Below are 24,285 nucleotides of genomic sequence, written 5' to 3'. Positions count from 1 at the left end.
TCGCGCTCTCATCCACTCGCAGCACCACAGCGGCGTGTGAGAAGAAGAAGCAGAAAACACAGGTTAGCATCAAAAGACAATAAAGGCGCTGCGCCTCGCGCTTTCTCTTACCTATAAGCACGCCAGCATCAAAACCTTTGCACCTGAAAAGAAGGAGATAAAGATATTAACGAATTCCCACAATAAACAGAACAAAGACCTTCAATTAACAAACCTACCTGCCTACCAGCAGATTCGGGGTCACAGCAGGCCTGGGCCCAAGGAAGGCGTACTGCACCAGTGGAGCAACTTGGGTAGCTTGCCAACAAACGTCAAGCGCCCCTGCACAAGAAACGCAGGACGGATAGCTCACCCTGCAAATAACTAAGGTTCATTATTCAGCACTGGGCAACTACGCATCAAGGGTTCCAGATCTCAGAGCCTTCCAGATGCCCCGGGGATATCAGGTGAGCATAACAGTGTCACACAGTAGCGACATCACCAAAGATGTACCATCATATTTCGATCTAGTGCTACGATCATACCTGTCATTGGTGGGGAGGCTCACGAGTGTCACTGACTTTCAAGATCCTGAAAACGAAAAAACTATAAGGAGGCTGCTTACTGTAATTGCCACAGTTCCTCCTACTTCCTGAATACAGCAAGGAAAAACCAAATGTCCCAAGCGGAGGAAGAAGCTACTAGCCTTATGAATGTACTGTTCTTTCGCCTAATTGAAGACTGTCCAGATCTTGTCAGAAGAACGAAGGATGTAATGACATTTCTCCGAGATCCAGCAAATACAGAACATCTAAGCATAATCCTAAACGGTATTGTAATCCAAGTTGCTCTTGACGCACACTGAAATTGCAGAAACTGTTCACAGTGAGTGAAAACCAACAGTCCCAAACTTCAACAAGACAGGACAAATGTCCCTGTCACCAGAAGACAGCAGGCTGGCAAGTAATGCCTTCTTTCACCTAATTGCGGATTTCCCAGAACTTGTGGGGAGACCTGTAGATGTTGACGTCGTAACATTCATCAGAGACCCAGCTAATTCTACACAGATGGGCATGCTCTTGCATGGTATCGTGATGCAAGTGGAACTTTTTAACCATCAACAGAACTATTCGAGAAGATTTTAAACTTTCCACCGAGGGACAGATCGAGAGAGCAGTGCCAGAGATTTCATTTCTCATTTTCATATTGACAAGGACACAACATGTCTTCAGGAATGAAGCAAATCAGAGGCACAGACTGGGAGTTAGTATATTTTGAACATGCACAGTAAAGAGACCTGCTGAATTATTGCCCGATTTTGACACTTCCCATAGCGCAGCAAGATAACTGTATCCAGAGATAATAGACCATTCATTGATCAAGACAAAGGTGGATACTTGTTTAGTCCCTGCAACTCACAAACAGAATCCAGAGATAACGTTGTTTGGGAGTTGTATTAAAAGTTAGCATCTTTCGATGAATGATTGAGATGGGGATCTAGAGCAGCAATCTCGTCCTCCCTCAGGAGGAAAGATGTCCATACTCTTCTGGAAGTAAATGCTGCCATTGACCTACAGAGGCATAATGTATTTATGTATTATATTCATCATTGTTTTACTGTCATTGATGATCAGAACTGCATTTTTTATTGGTGCACAAAGTGTTCCGATTCCAGTGCACCCACCTAATGATGCATGCATGAAGCCCACGAAGGCACCCAGACCTTACATAGTAATTTCAGTCCCTAGAAGACCTGATGGTGGAATGAATGAACTCGAGATGGATGTGATTAGCAATGACACACACACACTGGTGGTAACAAGCAAATCAAAAAGCTGGAGACAGGATCGGCAGAGTATGAATGTAAAAAGGTTACTGACAACCACACGCATGCAAACATTGAATGAACACACATCAGGCCTAATGTCAGCAACAGCAGAACCACAATCCAAAGCATGGGAGAAGAAAAGACTGCCTACTATCAGAAGTTCCACTACAAGTGAATTGAAAAAACAAATGGAAAAGGCTGAACTCCTGAAGAGACAAGAGGAGTCAGAGAATAAACCCACATAGACAATATTGCCAAACACATATGTTCCAGTGAAGTGATAATGAACTAAACGATTACTTCGACAGTACAGCTCATTTGGGAAACAGCATCTGGTACCAGCACATGAAAGAAGTGGAAGACGGAGTTCAGAAGGGGAACTCTTTGTTTGTGCACTTCTACCATACAGCATGGGAAAGTTCAAGATCTTCGTAGCTGTAGAAATTGATGTCCGGACAGCACACTGTCTTTCACACGTAGCAATGTGCAAAACCAGAGGCCAGTTCATGGGTAGTGATGCCTCACTGAAATTGGCAACTGAAGCAGCTGATCCAAATGAAGGTTTGTCCAGGACATAAAGACAAGAAACAATGGAAAGACGAAACGCATTGTGATTAGATACGAGAAGCCTGGAGTTAAAGGAGCAGAAATCACAAGAGAAGCAAACCAGAAGCTAAATGTCCAAGAAAAAACTCTGGAAGAGGCTCGAAGTTGGAAAAACAAAGGCCAAATGCAGATTTGGGAAACAGTGCTTTCACCAGACGGATGGGAGAAAGGAGTAGTGATATGCAGAGCATGGATGGTCATAGGTCAATACGAACCTACCATCAACATAGTGCGAAATGGATGCAAGCCATTATGGCCAAATCTTGCAAAGTTGCTGACATGGGTCGAAGACAGAGGAGGACCCTTTTAGATAGTGCCACTAGAAAGCCCAAAATTCTGCTTCAGGAATAATGGCACAAGAAAGATGGGGGAAAATCATAACTGTGGATGGGTTTTTGATGCTACAGGAATGGTACATGGAACTGCAGTAATTATGGGTCATTATTGGGCATGTGGATCAAAAGCATACATCAGACTGCCGAGAAACTGGGGAGGTAAATGCACAATAGTGAATGTCCACGTTCCAGCGTTGGTGATCCCGAAAAGTGACCTGAACATTGACAGTTTCCCGAAAGCAGATGCTCACCTGAGGAAGAAGAGATCTGTGGAACTGCTGAATGGAATAAAGAGAGAAAAATATTTTTCTGCCAATTCAGAAGAAGCTTTTCATGCAATCCCATATGAACACAGGCTGTTCAGCCTCACCTCATCAGTATTCATGACAATCTTCATGCCAAGAATTCAAGTTGGAGCAAATACTAAATGGTTGCAGATAACCAGATGGGGGTTAATGCAGACCATCAACACAACCATAAAGGGATTCAACGCAATCAAGGAGGAGTTAAGGGCAATCCAACTGATGACTCTCCATAACAGATATGTACTTGACATGATCACAGCTATGGATGGAGGTGTTTGTGCAAAAATCGGAGAATCATATTGCACATTTATACCTTCTCACAATGAGGAGAATGTAACTCTAACAGAAGCCATAGGTATCCTGACAAAACTACAGAACCAAATGATCGATGTAACTGATGAAGTTGATGATGACAGCTGGTTTGGATCACTATTCTCATGGGTTCCACAATGGATGGCAGATGCATTCAAGTTCCTGGGACCCCTGCGAGTGATGATATTGCTAGGATTCTGTGTCATCAAGATAATCTCTCAGTGCCAGAAAACTGCAAAAAAAGCCATAGGGATGAAGATCATGATTGATGTCAAGCCAGGATGGAAGCCCAAAGACCTAACTCAAGAAGAAATAAGAGACTTTGTGAAGGCCAGCATTCATGCACCAGAAGGAACAACGTTTCTATATCCCAGGAAGCATAGAAATTATGTAGGAAGATGGGTTTACTGCAGCCCAAGTGGACAGTGTCAACTAATGACGTGGAACAAAGACGAACACGTAAAAACAGCAGGAAGTCTAAAAGGAGTCATAAAGATATGTACCCCAAAGAGACATTTCTTCAGAGCATCATGTATAGACCCAGAATATGAAGAAAGAATGGACCCAGGCGATGAAGTAAAGGTGAATACAGAGGAACCAAAGAAGACAGATCCAAAGAAGGAAAGAAGGAGGTGAAATTGGTTGATGAATCGCCTAGAGCGGGGAGTGTAGAGGAGGTCCCAAATACAGCCTGCACTCCAACGGTCCATTTTGAAGTACCAGGAACGTTCATACTGAAATATGTGACGTATGATAAGCAAATAAACCATCAGAGAGCCACAGTGGGGCTCTGCCCAGTGCCCATAAGAAGAACAATGCCTATTGAAGTACCAGTACCAAGGAAACCATGGACAGTACGGTATCCATTGAGGAAACCCTATTTACAAATGAAAATAAATGAAGATCGTCTAAGTACAGTCCCTGAAGAAACCAAAATGGTCCTAATGGAAGACGAATGGTGACATCACGAGAACCTAGACTGACTCACATATAGAAGAAATGACGACCAGAGAATGACGAAAAGAGACGAAACGCCATGAACAAGGATATCGTGTACCTAAAGTGAAAGGACAATGTCAAATGTAAGAAGCTTAAGCTGTAAGCATGACGAAGATATTCGACCAGTTTACACATGTACAAATGCTTGGAACCACAAGAAAGCTAAGAAAACTGTGTGGCTTGCTATGCTTAGTAAAAAGCAAGCACCGCTATACATAATCTACCTCAAAAGAAGTATGTTTTATAAGTATATTTCCACCTTGCACAAGAAGCAGAATTAAGCAAGGTTCCTAAAGGACACACGTGGAAAGCTTCATATTTAAATTTTGCAAAATCGAGAAGAAGTAGCTGAAACGAAACTCAGCAGAGGCAACTCGTGCCAGGAAAGCCAAGGTTGTATCAGTAGAAAAGACAAACAGTAGCTACAATTAATTGAAACTAAGAACAGAATATCCTGCTTCTGAAAGGTCAAGATAAGAACACACAGACAGGTGGTGGGTGAAACGAAAATCAAATACACAAATTATGTGGGGAAAAGGCAAATTCATGGTGTCTAAATCACGTGACCAGCCGAGCAAGAAGAAGCAAGAGTTTCACACCTATGCATGGCAGCAGGCCAGGCGAAGATATCAGAACCTTTCCAGACAGGAGATGCAGTCTCGAGGCCAACCACAGTGAAATAATTGACACATAGCTACTAAAGTGAAGATTGATTGTAACAATAATTGAAGGAAGGCTGGGGAACTAAGGGGCACCCTGCACCTTGCTCACCATTCTGCGTGCTGCTAAGCAAAGTGGAAACGTATGCATGGGGTTGATGCCAACCCAATCACAATGGACCAAGTAATCTAGGGTCCGATAGTTAGTAGAACCAATAGGACGTCATACTTTTAGTGACATCTGCAGTAGCCATTTTGAAGGAAGGGCTTGGATGCCCTACCTGACAGTGTTTACCCAATCCCCTCACTCTGTTACCATATACAGATATAGTACTTATATTAAAGTTACCTTTCCTGAACCAATAGAATTGCATGGCAACTTTTAAGCGTTACACATCAATGATGACTAGTTTTCAGTATAAATGTTCTGGTTTTGATGAAGTTCGTTGGAGTTGAAGCGAGAAGGAAGATCGCGCCACTGCTGATATTCATAACTCCCCGTTTTTTGTACTTGTCATTAAACGGACTCCCTTTGCCAAACCGTCGAGTTGTCATTATTGATTTGGTGTTAAAATGTAGACCGATATATACGCATTCTAACCCATGTTTTTATGGGGGTAAGGGTACCTATGGCCCTGCTCCCAGGTACCTTATCTTACAGAGTCTCTTCTGTGATTTATTCTCCCTGGTGCCTCCCGATTCAAACAAAATGGATTGATGGATGTTAGTCTAAAGGAGGATATACAATCACATGGGATTAAGTATATGATGGGCAATTTGGGGTGGTCCAGGGGAAGGGTCTTCCAGCAGTTACTTCAAGGAGAGAGTGAGGAATGCGGGCAAATGGTCTGTAAGCTGTAACTTCCAAAGGTGGGCGTCGAGGTGGCACAGGCAGGTTTGTGGAGACGAATGAGCATGCAGGCCACGGTTTGCTCCGGTCACACGCAGGGCAATGAGCTCCAAGGAAGAGAGAAGGATACTGGATATTTGCAACACAGACACAGAGAGAGATGGCTTTTAAGAAATCATAACAAGGCTTAGCCAAAGATGGCGTTTTAGAGTGGCACAACATGGAGTCTGTACATCTCACCATTTGGCTTTATTTATCGTGTTTTTGGTGATTACATTAAGGCCATATTACTAGAACCAACAATCAAACGTGGGTCTCCCTCCATTTGGGTAAACAGGAGATCCATTTCATGTGGGAATATCAGGGGGGTCTGAAAAGACTGTTCCTCCCTTACATTCCCCCCTTTTGTTACTATTAAAGTAACAAATACCTTTGACCAAAATTTTTGCTTTCTTCTGCTTTATTTACTGCTGCATCCCATGCTTGAGTGCATTTTATTGGCATATATGCACAGCACACAGGTCTCAAGCTTTCACTCCTTTTAGCATATTCTTCAGGAGTGCATGCCATCTAGATACAACCGCCAGCCCCAGCCAGGTCCACCCATACCTCCTTATGGTTCTCTAAATCCTGGGGTTTGTCAATGGTTGTATGCCACAGATTATCCACTATATCTCCTGTATTATACACTGCTGTCATGTGGTATTTGGGCTCGTTATTTTCACCTGTTTGTACTTGTGCTTCCCTAGTATCGAGGTCAGACTCTAGCCGGGCATTGTACTGTTATCCTGTGTTTTCTACACCTAATGACATGGGACATTCCACTTATAAGCAAATTGCCTATTAAATGTACAAGTGGATGACCCACACCCTATGTCATTTGTAATCATGCTATCGTGAATTTCTAACTATATGTTTGTTTACCACAATGTACATCATGTATTGTCATGTGTATATAAAAACCTAAATCCTTTGCAAATTGAAAAAAAAGCACTAGCTAATGAATAATTAAAAGCTGAAACTCTTTTACATGATTTTGAGATATGTGTTTGTTAACAGCCATGTTGTTCCCAACAACGGTTGCCCAAATTGTATGGGCACCCACCAGGGTCTAAAAACCAGTGTGCACTTCATTATTTGTGTGCATTTCTTAGATTCATAGAGGGTAGGACAACCCCCTTGTTATAGCTTCCCTAGTATCTAGAGGCACCTTATTTGATTTACCCACTGTCACCATCATCATAGCGCTAATAGGGATTACTTTAGCACAGCATCGAACCCCTATCTGGTGCACACAGAAAATCAGCAGCAGAAAAATGAGGATGAGGACCAGCAGCTTCATTGCAGTCCCGGACCATGATGGTACACAGTCGATCACTGTGTGGAACCAGTCACTGGGCTGAACTCCTCCTTCCTTCTTCATTCTCACCCTGAGGTCATGTACAGCAGCAATCGCATCTGATAGTGTCCCATTTATCGGCATCTGAAGAAGGTATAAAAGTGCAATATGCACTCGCGATGTTTCAGCAAACACTGCCTTCGATTCCTGTGAGGAGGTCTAGGACATAGCGGTTCTGCATCGTCATGAACCACACAGCTCGTAGTTCCACCTTGATGACGTTGAACCCCTCTTCAGTATCGTTGGCCAATTGGATCAGCTCCCATCTTACTATCTGTAACCATTTGGCATTTGCTCGAGCTTCAATGCTTGATATGAGTGATGCAAAGAACGTCTCTGCTGAATTAAATAACTTATATTGATCAGGTATCTGTGCCAGGAGGTTGGAAGAGTCACAACAAATGTAGTTGGATGCTCTCTTTTTGTGCAATACCTGTTCTTGCAGGTGGTGCTCTGTTAATAGGTTCTGAATGGGGGGTTCTTCTTTTGTCAACTGGGGTGCCGAGGACAGTCTGGTGGGCATCCCCTGCCCCTGGACACGGCTCTCCGGGATCACCATCAGGGCAGAATACAGCGATGCCAGAGCACAATCGCCCCTACATGATTGCGAAAGATGCAAATATGGCTGGTGGCCACATACTCAATAATTGACCAAAAAGCAGAAGTTCTTTTATGCATATTAGGCATGACACATGTTCTGTTGCAATGTTTGTTTCATCCCAGGGCCACTTTTCCTTCCCCATGAAAGCAAAGTTTGAATGTGTTTTCATGCTGTATTTTGATTGGTTTCTCGAGAGCTGTGACCCAGGTAAGCTTTGTGATGTATTTTGACCACATTCCTGCACATGTATCTTCTGTCCACTTCAGTGCTTCAGCCTTGCACATCACTGTTGCATCATGCCATTTGCTTTCAGTAAAAATAGTTCCTTTAATTTCGATAAATGGCTCTTTGAAACATGTATCACCTTCTTGCTTCTTTTTGCATATCTTTTTATCAGGAGGGTGTAGTTGTAGTTTTACTGTGTGCGCCTGGAAGGTACTTCAAATTCTACACAATGCAAGATGGAGACATTGGGCTTCCACTATGGGAGTTTCTTGCGGCACTAAAACTTTAGGTGTTCCTGATGCCTGGGGGATCAGTGAACACACATAACAGCTTTCATTAATGGCTTGCTTTCCAGTGGTGCTCATGTTTGAGTACCTTTTGTTGGATTGTTCTGGGTAACGGGGGTCTTGAATTGCATCTAATCCCAGGCCATGATAGGCGTCATATTTATGTTGTTGTATACCCCTTTTCCTCCTCCCTTTCTCTCCAGGCCATCATGGGCATACATAGAATTCTGGAGATAAATGGGAAAAATACCCGCGTTTAACATTTCCTCTTGGTTATTGTCATACTGCCAAGATTGTACATATGGAGGAGTAACCAGTGTGGTAGCTTGGTACATGGTATACATCAGTTCAACATTCGAGGTAGGATCAGAGGTTGTCTGCAAATGAGAGTGGGGTGTTGTCAATGTTTCTGCAGTTTGTTGGTCATCATTATATACTTATATTATATTGTCACTGGTATTCATTGGAGGTACGGTTTTCATGCAACGTGGTGAGATTTGCAGAGGTATTGTGGTCCTAGATCAATTTGGAGGTACGGTTTTTATGCAACGTGGTGCGATTTGCAGAGGTATTGTGGTCCTAGATCAATTTTACCTCATCCCATATTAGCTTAGTGCCTTCTTGTATTAGTTTCCCCCTTCCCCCTTCTTTTACATCACCAATGATAAAAGACACACTCCAGTAGAGCCCCAAACACAATAATATAATGGAGAATACTATTGCTACAAAATAAAGTCCACAATCATGAGCAAGCCCTAGTGGCACTAACATTGTCCCTACTGCTATCTGACTCTCTTCTGTCTGTATTCAGAGGGCTCATCTCAGCCATGGTTGTTCCTATAGCGTGGAATAAAAGTGGGTTAAGTACATATTCAGTGATTAGACCACTGTCATATTTATTAAAATACTTATATCAGAGAGAGAGAGAAGGTAGGAGAAATAGTATTCATTTATGCGCTATACGTTTTCATTATTTATTAGCTTTTGTTTCTCGTAATCACAAAAATAGTACCATTGCACAGTACTCCTTATATTTATTTGCGTACCTTACTCTTTCGTATTCCCCTGTCACATTTTCCTCATTATGGCACTGCTACTTCATGTTCCTCTGGCACTACTGTCTGTGGTACTATGCTGTCTTGTGCTTTTCTAATGTCAGATAGATGGATCCAATATTTCAGGCCCTTTACCTTCACTGCCGAAGCAGTACAATATACTACTTCATAAGGGCCATGAAATCTTGGAGAATTCCATCTCCTGACAAAACTGTGGACGTATACCAGTTTCCCTGGCATCAGTTGTGATACAGGGCTGTCTGCTGCTGCTGTCATTGTGTCTGTTTCATTGTTTTGTGTGAAGGGTGGTGCTAATTGTTAAGCAATGCTTCTTACTGCTCGTGTTAGATGCGTCAAGTACTCTTTAAACTATTCACTGAGTATCGTTGCTGTTTTATGGGCATCACACACTCTTCTTACTATGGAAAGTGGTATTTGCGTGCACCTCCCCGTCACTATTTCGTGGTGTGATAAGTGGTGGTCTTTGCTTGGCTGTTTGCAGAGTTAGAACAGTGCTAAATGTAGGCAATACACCCAATTTTTCTTGAGGGTGTGACACAATTTTGATAATCTGCTCTTAAGGAGTCAGTTGATCGTCTCAACAATTCCGTTTGCTTGCAGGTGATAAATTGAGCACATGTTATGCTTTATTCCTAATAATGCAGTGACATCTTTGAATAGGTAATTATCAAAATGTGTCCCATTGTCAGAGGGAATGACGTCACATATGCCCCAACGTGGGAGCACCTCTCTCACCAGGGATTTCGCTGCGCATTTCGAGTCCGGGTGTGCACAAGGTCCTGTTTCCACCCAACGTGAGAAGGGGCTTACCACCACTATTAAGTATCTCGCTCCATTGCACCTCTCTCCCATGTCCGCATAATCAATGTGCAGCTCACAGAAATTTCCAATGGGGCGAGGTAGTGTCCCGCGCAATATTTGAAGTGTCATTCCTGAGATATATGTTTTACATTCAATTGACATCTTGGTTCGATATTCTTGGAGGTTTGGAACAAACCAATATTCCTGAATGTCTGCTGCTGTGTGCTGCTTTGTTGTATGGGCATGGAAATGCAATTCTTGGAATGCTATTTGCAATAACTCTACCGGCATCACTACCTTTCCCGTTGCATTCTGTCTCCAGAGGTGGGCTGTTGGTGATTGCATACAACCCCTTTTTTGCCACAAGTCCTGTTCTGTAGGTAGAGCTCTCTTTTGTAATTCTATCACATGCGCTATTGGCAAAGCATTATACCCATCCTCCCTTTGTTCTTCCGTTTTGCTTTTCCGCATGCATTCTACAGGTAGCACTTTTGAAAAGCGTGCTTCCTTTTTTGCTGCCACGTTTCCTAGTGATATTTTGTCATTGTTGTTGGTATGTGTTTGGCATTTTTCCCAGTGCTACAGTTGATGGTCCTGCAAGTGCCTTTATCAGTTCATTTAGAAGTTCAGCGTGTTGTACTGGGGACCCATCTGCTCTCCTGAACCCCCTTCTCCTCCATCTATACAACCATGCATGTACCTCTATTGGTATATATGCTGAGTCCGAATAAATTTAACTGCATGGCATGCTTCTATTGGTGCTACCAATTCGCAGCTTGTGCTGAATAGTGGATAAACGTTTTTGAATCAGTATTTCATATTCCTCCTCTTCCAATGTCACCACTGCTGCTCCCACATGTTTTTCACCTATTTCTGGACGAATTGAAGCTGAACTGTCTACAAAATACACTTCCCCCTACGCTCAATGCATTTTCACTTGCTTTGGGAATGTCGTCTCATTGCCCCTCATATCGACACAATCATGATTCTTCATGTCTTCTACTGTATATGGTTCTGTGAGAAACGTGGCTAGATTTAGTGTTTTACAATGTACGACATGAATGTTTGGGCTTGATATTATGATTTTGTATACTGTTGCTCTCTGGGTTGTTAGGGTGGATTTGGATCGTTCAAGTATTGCGAACAGGGAATGTTCCGCAAACAGGGTGACAGAACATCCCATCACGATGGCGAAGGCAGCTGTGGCAAGAGCCTGTTCTCAAGTGAAGTGGCCTTGTGTCCTATATTATGCGAGTGGCTTGTGTCCTAATGACATTTTCTGCGTCAGCACTGCAGTCATTAGTGTTCCATCTGAGTGTGAAAATAAGAATAATTCCTGTTCATAGTCTGGTGTAGCAAGGACGGGTGCTGTACAAATCATGTCTTTTACTGTGTGCATCTCAGGTGCCCATGTTATTGTTTTGTTTTCTTTCTGTGCTTCTTTTAGCCCTTGTAGTAATGGCCTTGTGTATGCAGTGTAATCTAATATCCATGCTCGGCAATAATTACATATGCCAAGGAATTTTTGCATGTCTTTCACTGTGTGGGGCCTTGCTGTTGCTTTTACTGTTGCAGCCCTATCAGGGATATTCTTTTTCTATCTTTTGAGATCAATTGTCCCAGATATAATACTTCTGCAAGACAATATTGGAGTTTGTTTTTGTCTACCTTGTACCCCTTGTGGGCCAACAGGGTGGGTAGTTGAATAGAATCCTTCCTGCACATGTCTTCTCCCTCACTGCCTGTTATCAGATCATCCACATACTGAATTATTGTGCTTTGAACAGCGATGTTGCTGAGGTCTTCATGCAATATGCAGTTGAAAATGCTAGGGCTTTCACAGTACCCCTGTGGCAGCCTACAATGTTCGTACCTTCTCCCCCTAGTATGAATGCTGTCAGGTATTGTGATTTTGGGTCAAGGGGCACTGAGAAAAAGGCATTTTTAAAATCCACTACAGTAAAATGGGTTTCCTTCTTTGGGATACTGCACAAGATGGATCCGGGTTTGGAACAAGAGGCAATTCTTTTTGTACGATATCATTGTACGATATCATTAAGAGGCCGAAGGTCCTGCACCATCCTCCACAACCCCCTTCACCTTTTTGATAGGATAGAATGCAGTATTGCATAGGGAGTTTCTCTAGATAAAGGGTATTGTTTTACCCTGGGCAACACTGCCCCAGGCTTTATTTTTATCCTTATGGGGGTCACTTATTTTAGCAAACCTACATCATGGGGATTAGTGGTCCATACATTTGATGGTACCTGCTGTACATCCGTATTGCAAAAAGACGGAGGTGCACTGACAAAAGCCTTGAGGGGGTTTGTAACCCGTTTGTTCTGTACCATTATGTCAAAAGGCATGCATATTTCCATTATTATCTCTCCATCATGGTCATTGTCAGTGAACTTCTCCTTATCTGTCAAATCACACAAAGGCTTATTTGGGTCTATGCATAACACTGTTCACCATTCACACCCGTGGGTGTCCAGTCCAATTGCTACAATACGTTCTGCTGATACCTGCACTTCATGCAAGTCTAGTGAGAGCACTGTACCAGGTCGGGTGGTGCTACTGGGTGGAAAACAAAATCGGAGGGTACTCTCCACTCTTTCCATGTTATTTCTGCACTACTCTTGCTAATAGCTGTATGCCATATATGAACATATATGCATTGGTGGGAATTCCTCGCACTTTGCTATTGTTTGTATTATTAACATAGCCCGTAAAGGGCACATGCCAGGTGTTGAACATACCACGCCCCTCTCTGTAAATGCAATAGTCATATTGAGTTTACTGAGGAGATCCCTTCCCAATAAATTCACGGGTGAGCCTTCACGGTACAGTAAGGGTGCTCTCACTACTCTACCCTCTATCTTTACATCCAAATCTTTAGTATAAGGAACTCTGACCACAGCCCCAGAGAATCCCTGCGTCTTGAGATTTTTGCCAGATAGCGGAAACTTGCCTTCACATAGACATGATTTCTTCACCCCCAAGTCCACCATTAAGATGAACTGTTTGTTTCCTATCTCTGCCCCCTCCTGTGGTTCCTCGTCTGGGCGTAAGGTAGTTGATAGGACTGAACATGCAAGGGCTCTCTGTGGGCTGTCCTAGTCGGGGTGAGTGTCTGTTCTGGGGTATGAGAAAGCAGTGTCGCTGAGCACACATGCACCCCGTGGCGGGGCTGGTGCACCATTTGCAGTCGGTACAAAGGGGTTGGCGTGAGTGTGTCATTTGGTTTTGACGCATGAGACGTTGCTGCATATTTTGCGGTGGCTGTCTGGGGACGTTGGGTCCTGCTGTGTTTCTGCTATTGTTTTGTTCATCCTGTGCACATCCCCCCATAGGCAACCGATAAGTGCTCCCTGGTGCGGGTGCCCATATTGGGTTCTCTGATTATTCTGATAGTTAGCCATAAGACGGGAATGACATTCCCGCTATGGAGGGCAAAGCCAAGGGCATCGAGGGCAGGGCCCTGGATGGCCAGGGGTGTAACCCCACCCTTGGGTGCTGCTGGGTAGACCATGGCTCAAAGGGTTACTATGTTCCATGCAGGACACCTCTACACAGACCTTTGTTTTTTTTGTTTCATGCACTGAGTATCTATGTGAGTTGACAAGGTGATTTTGAAATCCCTGATGAAGATGGGAGGAAGGTGAGTCCTTAGTGCACATTGTTTCATGGCACTCAGGGGAGCACAGGGTATGGTGTCATTGGGTGCAGGGATGTGTTTACTAGGCACACATTCTCAGGGTGTTGTTATAGGCAAGCTGAATAAGCCCTATTTCATCTTTGAAGGGCATCAGGGACGTGGCTTCACTGTGTGTGCTCCACAGGGGCTGCAATTCAGGTGAAGTATGTTAGTACAACCTGATTACATGTCTCCTGTCCCTGTGCCCATTGTCCTGCCAAGGGGATGGGTGATGCCGGTGGATGAAGGCCCTGTCCCTCCTGCAGTCCCACTGCTATTTCGGAAACAACATGCCACTTTAATCTGGCATATTACTGGCGGGGCATATATCAATACGCCACCTGAGTGGTCAAGGGAGCGGAAGCGTGACTTAAGCACCCCCCGAACTAGTGCCCCTATTGGCTATGTGTGCTGCGTTATACCTTTCCTCACCTAGGGTGGCTGGATTCTTGTAGGGTGTGAGCAGGAATGTTGAGAGTGGGTAGGCACTGTCCTCTGAAAAGGTGGTAATGAATCTTGTTAGCATTGTTTGTCTTGGCTTGTTTTTATGTGTGTGCTGTTACTCCTTGCATGTGCCTGATTGTTGTTACTCACCCATGAACCAGGTGTTCCCATACATTCCTGAATCCAGGGTCTGGTATGGGGAGTGCTGCAGTAAATGACGCTGTCATGTGTGCTCCCTGGGTAATTGACATTGACATGCATGATGACTCCCTTGGCATTAGAGATGAACTGTGCATTGATGGAATGCAAATGTTTCTGGTTGCAGTAAATGTGTTCGCTCTCTCAGGGTTTTGGGGGTGCTATAGCGCTACATGGGTACAGTTGATGGCTCCCAGTACCTGTGGAAACTGTACAACTGCATGGAACTCCTGCCACTCTCTCTGCCTTCCCTGCAATGTGCATGGCATGTATATGTGCCTAAGCACACATACAATTATGCAGCACAAAACTTGGTGTAGGCACCAGGATTGTATGGGCTTCAATACACCCCCAACAATGGCAGAGGTGCCCTGGAATGAACCTGCTGACAGGACATGTAGGGCTGTTATGACCTTCTCCAGGGGTGTGAGAGCATGGCAGCAGTTGGTGGGTGATGCAAGGTCATTGTTACACTCCCAATCCAGGTCTAGAATGACATGGGGAGGTAATCTGTACCTTGTAGGCACCTCCTGTTCTGGAATCCCAAATAGCGTTATTTGTGAATGGAAAATCATGGTCTTCCTCCTCCTCTTTATTCCATAAACGATCAGTGCCATTGCAGCAGGCTTTGACATTGTGGAAGTCCTGTTTTGAAATGGTTTGCATTGCATGTTTATATACTTACTTTGCATCAGTTTTCGCGTGGCGGTAAGATTACGTGATGTGTGTTCTACTTTGGACTCCGGGCACTAGCATGATGAAATCCATGAAAAGGGTTTTGTTTGCAATTGACAAGACGTGTTTGGTGCTTGCGTGGTACGTCCATTTACACACCCATGGTATTCCTCGTTCTTCCTCTTTTTGCAGAAAGAATGGAGAATATGCCTTTTCCACCACCTATTTATTTCTTTGTGCTGGCCCTTCCCTCTAACTTTGCTCTGTGTGTAGTGCAAAGTGCTCAGCCCAGTGCATAGTAGGTAAGGACCAGCACAAAATAGGTAATAACCGGAGCAAAGTCAGATCCATGAATTGGCAACATTAGCTTTGTGAAGCGCAAAGTGTACTTTTTCCCTTTGCGCTGTCCAAAACCTTGTGAATCGGCCCCCTAGACTCATAGGAATCTTAAAGAAAGAAGATCTGTCCAATTCCCAATTTACTCAGCCATCCTTCCAAATTAGTTGTTTTATCGAAGCATTTTCTTTTTACAAGTGCAATTATATATGGGTTAAAGTACCCCCTATCGTACGTTATAGGAATATTACAAGTTACTGAGAAGGTTTGTTAAGAACTCAGTGGTGACTTGTAATATCCTTTTAAATGTATGGGAGGGGGTATTTTATTCCTTAAAATACATGGCTACACAATGTCATCCCCTTTAATACATGGCCTTCTTGCATAATAAAATGTAAGAGATCTTCCATTTCCAATCCATATAATCAATATAGACTCTGTTTGGATTTCAAAAAGCAAAAATACAGCTCCTAATGTGTTGCAGAAAAAATGTTCAAGCAGGTTAATAAAATGTGTCGGAAAAAAGTGTTAATTTTGTGCTTTAAAACAAGTAATAACGTGCAGATCCATGCTTACATGTGTTAAACTCCGCAGTGCACAAATTAAACATTCTGCTACAAATAAGTACTGGTCAATTAACGGCTGTAAAGTGACACAGAAAACTCTTCTGCACACAATGAATTTGAAAAGCTTTTCATAACTTTAATTAAGTTCTGCAGTGACAGCTGGAATTCTCTCTGCTGGCTCAAGTAGCAGGCATTACGACTTCACAACTGGAGGTAATAACTGATTACTGAGGAGTTTTGATGTCATTTTCATATTGCATGTCAGTCGTGATGTCACATCTAACCTGTTATAATAACATTATATCCAGGCTTGTATACAGCCATTCCATGCTGCCATGTATTATAGTATAAAAACACCCACTGCTTTAGTTCTATTCAACTTATTTATCAGACCTTCTTGGACAACTTGTTGCAACCACCTCCGCCAAAGTAAGTTTATGCATGTATACTTTACCAATTATTCAGCAGGGACTTGTTCTCAGAGAGGCACTTGGGCCCTGAAATAGCCCTATTCATTTTAGAAGGAATTCGCTGTAGCTGCGGTAGTCCCACCGGAACTGTGATGAGCTATAATTATCACTGTTTCAAAACGGTACTGCCAAAAGAAATGTCACTATGTCTCATGGCCCTGTTCACATATAGAACAAGTCTCAAAAAGTTCAGGTTTCTAATGGCGAATCTGACCTACAGTGCTGTATTGTGCTAATAAGGCTTCTCGGATAGGAATGCAATTTACTCTGCCCACAGAGAGAAGAAAATAGCCGACATTGTAAATGCTAAATTAATTAGGTTATTCTTCTTCATGTTCTTTCTCCCTTACCCAAGATTTCAACCTATCCAAATTGGAAATAGTTTTAAAGTAGTATAGAGCTAAAGAAACTCCGAGTTGTTTTAATACATTTTAGAGCTGGAACTGAAGTTATTTTTTTGTAATATTTTAAATCCATTGAAAACAAAATCTTTGCAACCAGGTAAAACATGTTGACATTTAGCAACTTACATTTTTTAGCAAGTGCGCCACAATGATTAAACGTTGAAATGTGTTTTACCTATTAAATTACAATTTTTCTTCTATAAACCAGTTTCTGCTTTTTATTCTGTAGATCGGGCATGCATATCGAAGTTATCTCGTATTATTCCTATGCGCTGATTTTAAGTCTCTATGCACAGAAAAGCACATCCCGCTTCTCAACTGAAATGCATTTTTCTGTGCAGGAAAAAGCTAATTTCCCAAATTGGATTTGCACAATTGTGCGCACCCAGTGATTTAGGACATCAGAATGTGTGTACCGTAAATGCCCACATTCGGACCCTCACTGTGAATCGCACACTTCCTTTTCACTTCTGTGGATTGAAGTTTTGTAAATAAGGCCCATAATGGCAACATTGTCTCTTATTTCTGAAACACCTATTGCTGTTATGGTATATTGTCACTCTCCCTCTTTTAATCTTTTCTTTGTTTCACACGTACCGGAATGGTTATATCCACAGTTTTTAGATGATGCTGTCTGCTAGTGTTAGATCAATGGACATACTGAGACGATGCATTGTGAGATGAAGGACCAACAGAACACACCTGTATTTCCACAAAACAGTTTGGGTTGGGAGAACTTCTGAGAACAACTGGTCCTTTCACAACAAAATATTCTTCTGTGAGAATTATCTACGTAAACAATGTTTGGTTGGGTAAACTATAATGTATCGTGGTATCGCAATATCCACAGGGCCATCTGTCAAGATTCTCTCATGTAATATGCAGTCTCGGAGATATAGCACCAAGCCCACTTATTGGCTCAAAACTCACTGTCTCCGGGGACGTCATTTCACCAAAATGCCAGGGGTGCGTAAGTGACATCACATGACCCTCGACCTCTGATGATATCACAGGAAGTGATGTCATTTGAACTCACCCCAAGTGACATCATGGGAAGCAATAGAACACAACCTTTTACCCCTTGACAAAACAGGAAGTGGCATCACGTAGGATTGTTCCTCACTATGAAAAATATGGTTACAATATTGCTGTAACGTGATAAACATTTCATACAAGAATGAATCACTATATGTACCGGCAGATAAAAAACATGCTATAACTGCAACTTGCGAAAAGCAAAATACATAGTCCGAAATGGATGCTTGCTCTACTCTATATGCTTTTTGGAGTATTTTGTCTGCATTGTGAATTTGAGGTGTTTAAGAACAGACTAATTCAGTGACTCACCCACTGAAGTGTACCTGAAATAAACCCTTAATGAGTCTAGCAAGTATTGCATAGAATTCCAGAAAGACAATATTTGTTATTCCTATTCTTTCTTATTTAGGGTCACTGCTCAAAGTGTTACACTTGTGGAAACCCCTGTTTTTTAAGACGCCTGATCAAGAAAGCCAAACACTCTAGAAACAAACAGCCACATGGCATTGGCCACACCCCAGGAGCTTCAATTTGTTAAAAAAAAATGTTTTCTTTTAGTGGTAGCGAAGGAGACCTCAGGGGTCGCAATTGCGACCCCTAAATGACATCCATGACTGTCTCTGGGTTATAGTTCCAAAACTACTTCTCGGCAATCTTAGGGGATGGCATACTGATTACCTCTTTGCCATCCTGTGATTATAGCACCCTGATTGTTTCTTGGCACCTGCTACGATCAAGTATTCCCCCTCTTGCTCCAGTAAAGATTCATATCATCAAGTATACACTTCCTCTTGGTTGGGCTATTACATGTGACATTCTCCTACGAGCGAGTATTTCTTCCCCCATGCTTAAGGTTTTTGTCAGGCTGTGATTTTCTCACCCGCAAGCTGTTGTCCACCCTCCTGGGATGCAGCTGCAAGCCCTCAAGAGACTCTTTCTTCTCCTCTCCTTCCTAATCTTTAGCTCCTCCTGGGGCCTGACCATTAGCCAGGGGTCAAGTCCTAAAAATAAGTGGGGGTCTCATTAACATACGGAAAGGGATGTGATGTCACCAGAAATCAGAATAACAAGGTGAAATATGCACTTTCATTCAATTGACTTTGCATGACTATACAAATTGCACAAAACGAATGGCATTTGCCATCCATAAAATCAGGACACACAAAAAACCAAAAGGGGATATGTTCTAATAGTTTTTCAAAACAATAAAATGTGTGCATGTTTTAAACTTCAAGAATCAATACCAATATTTTCCCTGGAACAAGCAGTCCAGAAATGTGTCATTTCAACTTAAGTTGTTTGCGGTTTCAATCAGGTTATATGGTGCAGTGATGGCCTGGAAACCTGGCAACTGTGGTTCAGTCCTGAGGTCGGTATGCATTCAGAAAAAAACAGCCAATGTGTTTCATTTTACACACAACCTCTAAAATAAAAGGGGGATGGTGTCAACCCTCTGAAAAAAGTGGGCGTACGCTGTCCACCCACGAGTACCCTCTACTTGAGCTCTGCTTTTAGCCCTCGGTAAGCTTTCAACACTCTCTTTACCTTTAGTTCTGCTCACATCCAGTGTTTGAGATATGCTTCCAGTAGGTCTTGTTGCTTTCCTTACTCTTTCTGATTTGGAATGCCGGTAGGCTCACACGTGTGCCTCTTCAGGTGGTGACCAAGGGTTTAAACCCTACCTAGTCTGCTATCTTGCAGTGAGGGGGAAGTGCCTAATCATTTGTGCCACTCTGCGGGTAGCAGTTGGCTCCCACTGCCATTCTTCCGCACACCTGACAGACACTCCAGTGTTCGGATGCTGTCCCAATGAACCAGTGTATTTGAGCTTCAGCAGTCTGATGAGCCTTGCCTGCTAAATGAAGTCTTATTGTAAGTACTCGCAGTTGGCCTCTTCTTCTCTAGGTCTTTGCAAAAGTGTGTGTGTATCTGCGTGTATTTGTGTATGAGAGAGGAACTAAGCTTGCTCTCAGGATGAAATGTGGATTTCCATGGTTGTCCTCATGGCCAAAAGGAATGGAGGGTTTGATAATGAGGGGGTTGCTGTTCTAGATTGGCCGAGGCATGTATATGACACACATACATCCAAGCAATGGGCCTCACCATATAGGTTTGTGCTTGATTGAAGCTCTGTCTTGGAGATGAATGGGAGAGAAGGAGCCACCGTGTAGTTAAGCATGTTACTATTACCACATGTTTGATCCACAAAAAGAGTTTTCTCCAGCATCGCTGATGCTTCACCTTTGCAAGCCTTGAAATAATGGGTGATATACCTTCTGCATATACATTTGTTTCCAAGCGTGTTGGTCCACTTGTATCTCACCCTCTGCAGTTTCTTCTGCCTCCTGCTCATGGACTCTGGCATCTTGTGGATTCTGACAATATTTTCATTATTTGAGCTTCAGCAGTCTCATGCTGTGAGATGCTTACTGTTGACAAAGTCACCCAGTCTTTAACAGATACCTGGCTTCCTCATTGCACCATCCATATTAGAAAAGATGACCACAACACCAGAAGGGGCTTCTGCTATGAGTATGCTTTCCGATGTACACTTGGATAGCATATGGTGTGTACCCCATCTCTTCAAACCTAAAGCAGATGCTTAATGAGTAGCAGTAGGACCTCCTTTCAGGAGTTTGAAGTTTTCTGTTATAGAGTTGTCCGGAGATGAGAGCATTGTCATTGTAATTGGTTATTTATAATGCTCTTAATACCCAGAGGTTTCTAAGCGGGGAACGAACCTGTGTTGCTCCGAGTCGTCTTGCTTCCAAGGTGAGGGCGTTGCCCCTGAGCTGTCCTTCATTGCTTGCATATAGTTAGGTGAATGCCCTGTCGGCGTCAATGGAGGCTTTGTTTCGAGTCAAAAATGAACAGAGCAAAATTCACAACATATGCTCAGCTTTGTTTAAACTGGCAGTTACTGTACTGATCAACAATCATCAATAAAAACTAATATTTTAGGACTGTAACATAATGTAAAGGATGCCTCCTTCTTCCCATCGTTCATTTTGTGTAGTGCATCTTCTGTGCTAGGAAGCAAGGAGCCACTTGAGCTCTGGGCTCTACTGTCCCACCAATGACGTCCACATTTGGTGCATTTTGATGGCACAGCCACCAAAATATCACCAACACCATTACTACAGAGAAGAGGGAGAGTAAAGGGGTTACAGAAAGCTGGCTTTGTGGTTGGCATGACAACTGGAAATGCTGTGGCATAATCGGTTGACACATTAAATATTATTTCTCGTTCCATTATGCCGTTGTTATCCAATAGTGGGTTGTTTGATGAATGTTCTCCTAATCAAGAGCCCTGCACCATTTCATGTGACTATGTCACTTTCAAAGCTGAGATGGTGTATTGCTCTTACTTTTTGCAGCAAGAGCGAGTTCCTGACCCTGTTGGGCTACCTCTAGGTTTCCCTTTATGGATACTGTTACCATACAAGTGATTGTGTTTTGGAAAGGTGTAGTACAATTGACAATGTACATATGTCCTCATAAGAAATTCCACATTTCTTATGAGGACATTTGTACGTTTTCAGTGGCAGTGCAACTCTCCAACCTCAATATGATTCCTTATGTGGACATCTGTACGTTGTCAGTGGTACTGCACTTCTCCAGTAAAATAAGTTGTGAGGGCATCTGTAGGTTGTATTTCATTGGATAGGCGTGGTAACACTGGCAACATAGAGGTGTCCTTGTAAGAAATCGCATTGAGTTGAAAACTACAATGTAGGACAACTATGACCAAAGGCTGCAATTAGACATACAACCAACAGATGTCACTCCCGACTTGCACTGTTGCTCCTTTCCTCCTTTGCTCGGATCCTCTTCCTCCCTTGTGCTGTTTCTCCTCCCCCTTGTGCTGTCCCTCCTCCCCTCTTGTGATGTCCCTCCTCCCTTCCTTGCACTGTCCCTCGTCACCACCTTGCTTTGACCCTCTCCACCTTGCACAGTCCCCCTTGCACTGTTCCTGCCCTCTTGCGCTGTCCCTCCTTCCTCTTGTGCTGTCCCTTGCTCTACCCATGCACTGTCTTTTGTTTCCCTTGTGCTGTCCTCTCCCCCTTACACTGTCGCTTCTTCCCCTTTATGCTGTTGCTCCTCCCCTTGCACTTTTGCGCCTCCCACTTGCACTGTCCCTCGTACCCACCACTTGTGCTGTTGCTCCTTCCTCCTTGTGCTGTTGATCCTTACCCCTTGTGCCATTGCTTTTTCTGCCTTGCGCTATTGCTCCCTTACCCCTTGTAAAATGTCTCCTTCCCGCTTGCTGTCCCTCCTCCCTGCCTTGCACTGCCCTCCTCCCTCCCCTGCGCCTTCCCACTCCCCTTGAACTTTCCCTCATCCCCTCTTGCCCCGCACCTCCTCCCCCTTGTACTGCCCCGGGCCATTTTGCTGTCCCTCCCCCCTTGTTCTGTCCCTCCCCTCCTTGCACTTTCCCTGCTTCCCCCTTGTGCTGTTGCTCCTTTCCAGCTTCTGCTGTTGTTTCTCCCTTCCTTTCGCCGTTGTTCTTTCTGCTTTGCACTGTCGCTCCTCCCCCTTGTACTGATGATCCTCCCCCTTGCGCTATCGATCCTCCCCTCCTTGAGCTGTCGCTCCTTCCCCCTTGTGCTGTCACTCCTCCCCCCCCCTTGTACTGTCGATTAGCCTTGTGCTGTTGCTCCTCCTCTCTTTTCCCTGTCACTCCTTGCCCCCATTTGCACTGTCACTCGTTCCTTCAAGCGTTGTCCAATGTTCCTGGTTTATGGCCTACCTTTCACCTATTGGATTTTTTATTCTTCCTCGTGTTGCCATTTATTTCTTATTCTCCCGTACACCCACATGACTCTCTCAATCCTCGGTGCTGTCTTTCATTACCTCCCGTACTGCCATTTCTTTTTCCCTGTGCTGTCATTCCACATTCCTGCTCTCCGTGCTAAATGTAAAATGCAATAAACAAATACACATGGCAAAAGTATGGTCTTTGTCGATGCTTGTTCTAAATGTTGTTGCAGTAATGTTATTATTACTATTAGTACACATGTTAATATTTCAAATACATTTGAGCTAACATGGAACATTCCTCGTTGCGAAATACCATTTATTCCACTTTAAGCAACTTATTCCTAATTTACTCTTGGTCCAAGGTGTGTCTACTGTACTCTTCATAACCATGCCACAGTTTGCATTGTACAGTGGTTCAGTTGTGAGTACCGGCTGCTCATCTTTCGTCTACCCACACTGTGAGCAACATCATGTCCGTCTCTTGGCTGGGATAATCATGACCTCATGTCCCAGTCCTTAGCTTTGATTTCTCACTCCATTGCATTCTAGAAGGTCATGTCTTGGTTAGCTTCAATGTATTAATTGAACTACAGTAAACGAAAATCCCAATAGTGCAAAATGGTGTCCCCCGAAGGGTGTTTCCTTTGGGGCTGTGAGCCACAGTTTAAGAGCTCTCGTCAGTGATGTAACCCCAGCTTGCCTCTTCATCTCAGCCAAGTACTTAATGCACTGCATATAATGAAACGCGTTTCTACTTATTCTGAAATGGCCTTGGTAGCATAGGAAGACAGGAGGAGGCACTTTCTGAATATGTAACCCCTTTGATCATTAAATGACCACCCCTGGATCAAGACTGCATGAGTAATTACAGAATTGTTAGTGCTTGAGTCAGTGCAGTTAAGTAGTTGTGTGCTCAATGACAAACATGCCTTTGGGCCTGACTGCAGCTTTGAGATGGCAACACTTCAGGTCTTAATGATGCATATCACGTGCTTTTACATGTGTGCCTATATCAACGTGATGTCGGATTTCTCTGTGCCTTTTGCCATTATTGGCCTTGGCATAACAATGAACCTCTTGAGTCATATAATAGATCTATCTGAAAGGGTGTGTGTTGGCCTCCTAATTGCTTCAATATTTCTAGCTAATACAGATTATCCAGCATTGGATCTTTCATAGACTCACATGCTGTGAATATTCCCTGTCGCCAGGCTCGGAATCCTCTGTAACATAGAGAAGTTTAAACTTAAACTGAAACCCTTCAGTCACTTTTGTGCTCTATAACAGTAATTTTGAGTTATACTGCCCACAGTCAATAGTAACACCTCCCTTAACTCCTACCCTGTTGGCCATCTTCAGATTGGTTACCACACATTAGTGTAAGGAGTCCTCAAACATCATCTCTTCAACATTTCTACAAATAAAATTGGAATT

The sequence above is a fragment of the Ambystoma mexicanum genome, chromosome 9, assembly GCF_040938575.1.
Source record: "Ambystoma mexicanum isolate Mex_15411 chromosome 9, UKY_AmexF1_1, whole genome shotgun sequence".
NCBI classification, from domain to species: Eukaryota; Metazoa; Chordata; class Amphibia; order Caudata; family Ambystomatidae; genus Ambystoma; species Ambystoma mexicanum.
This window is presented reverse-complemented; position numbering follows the sequence as displayed.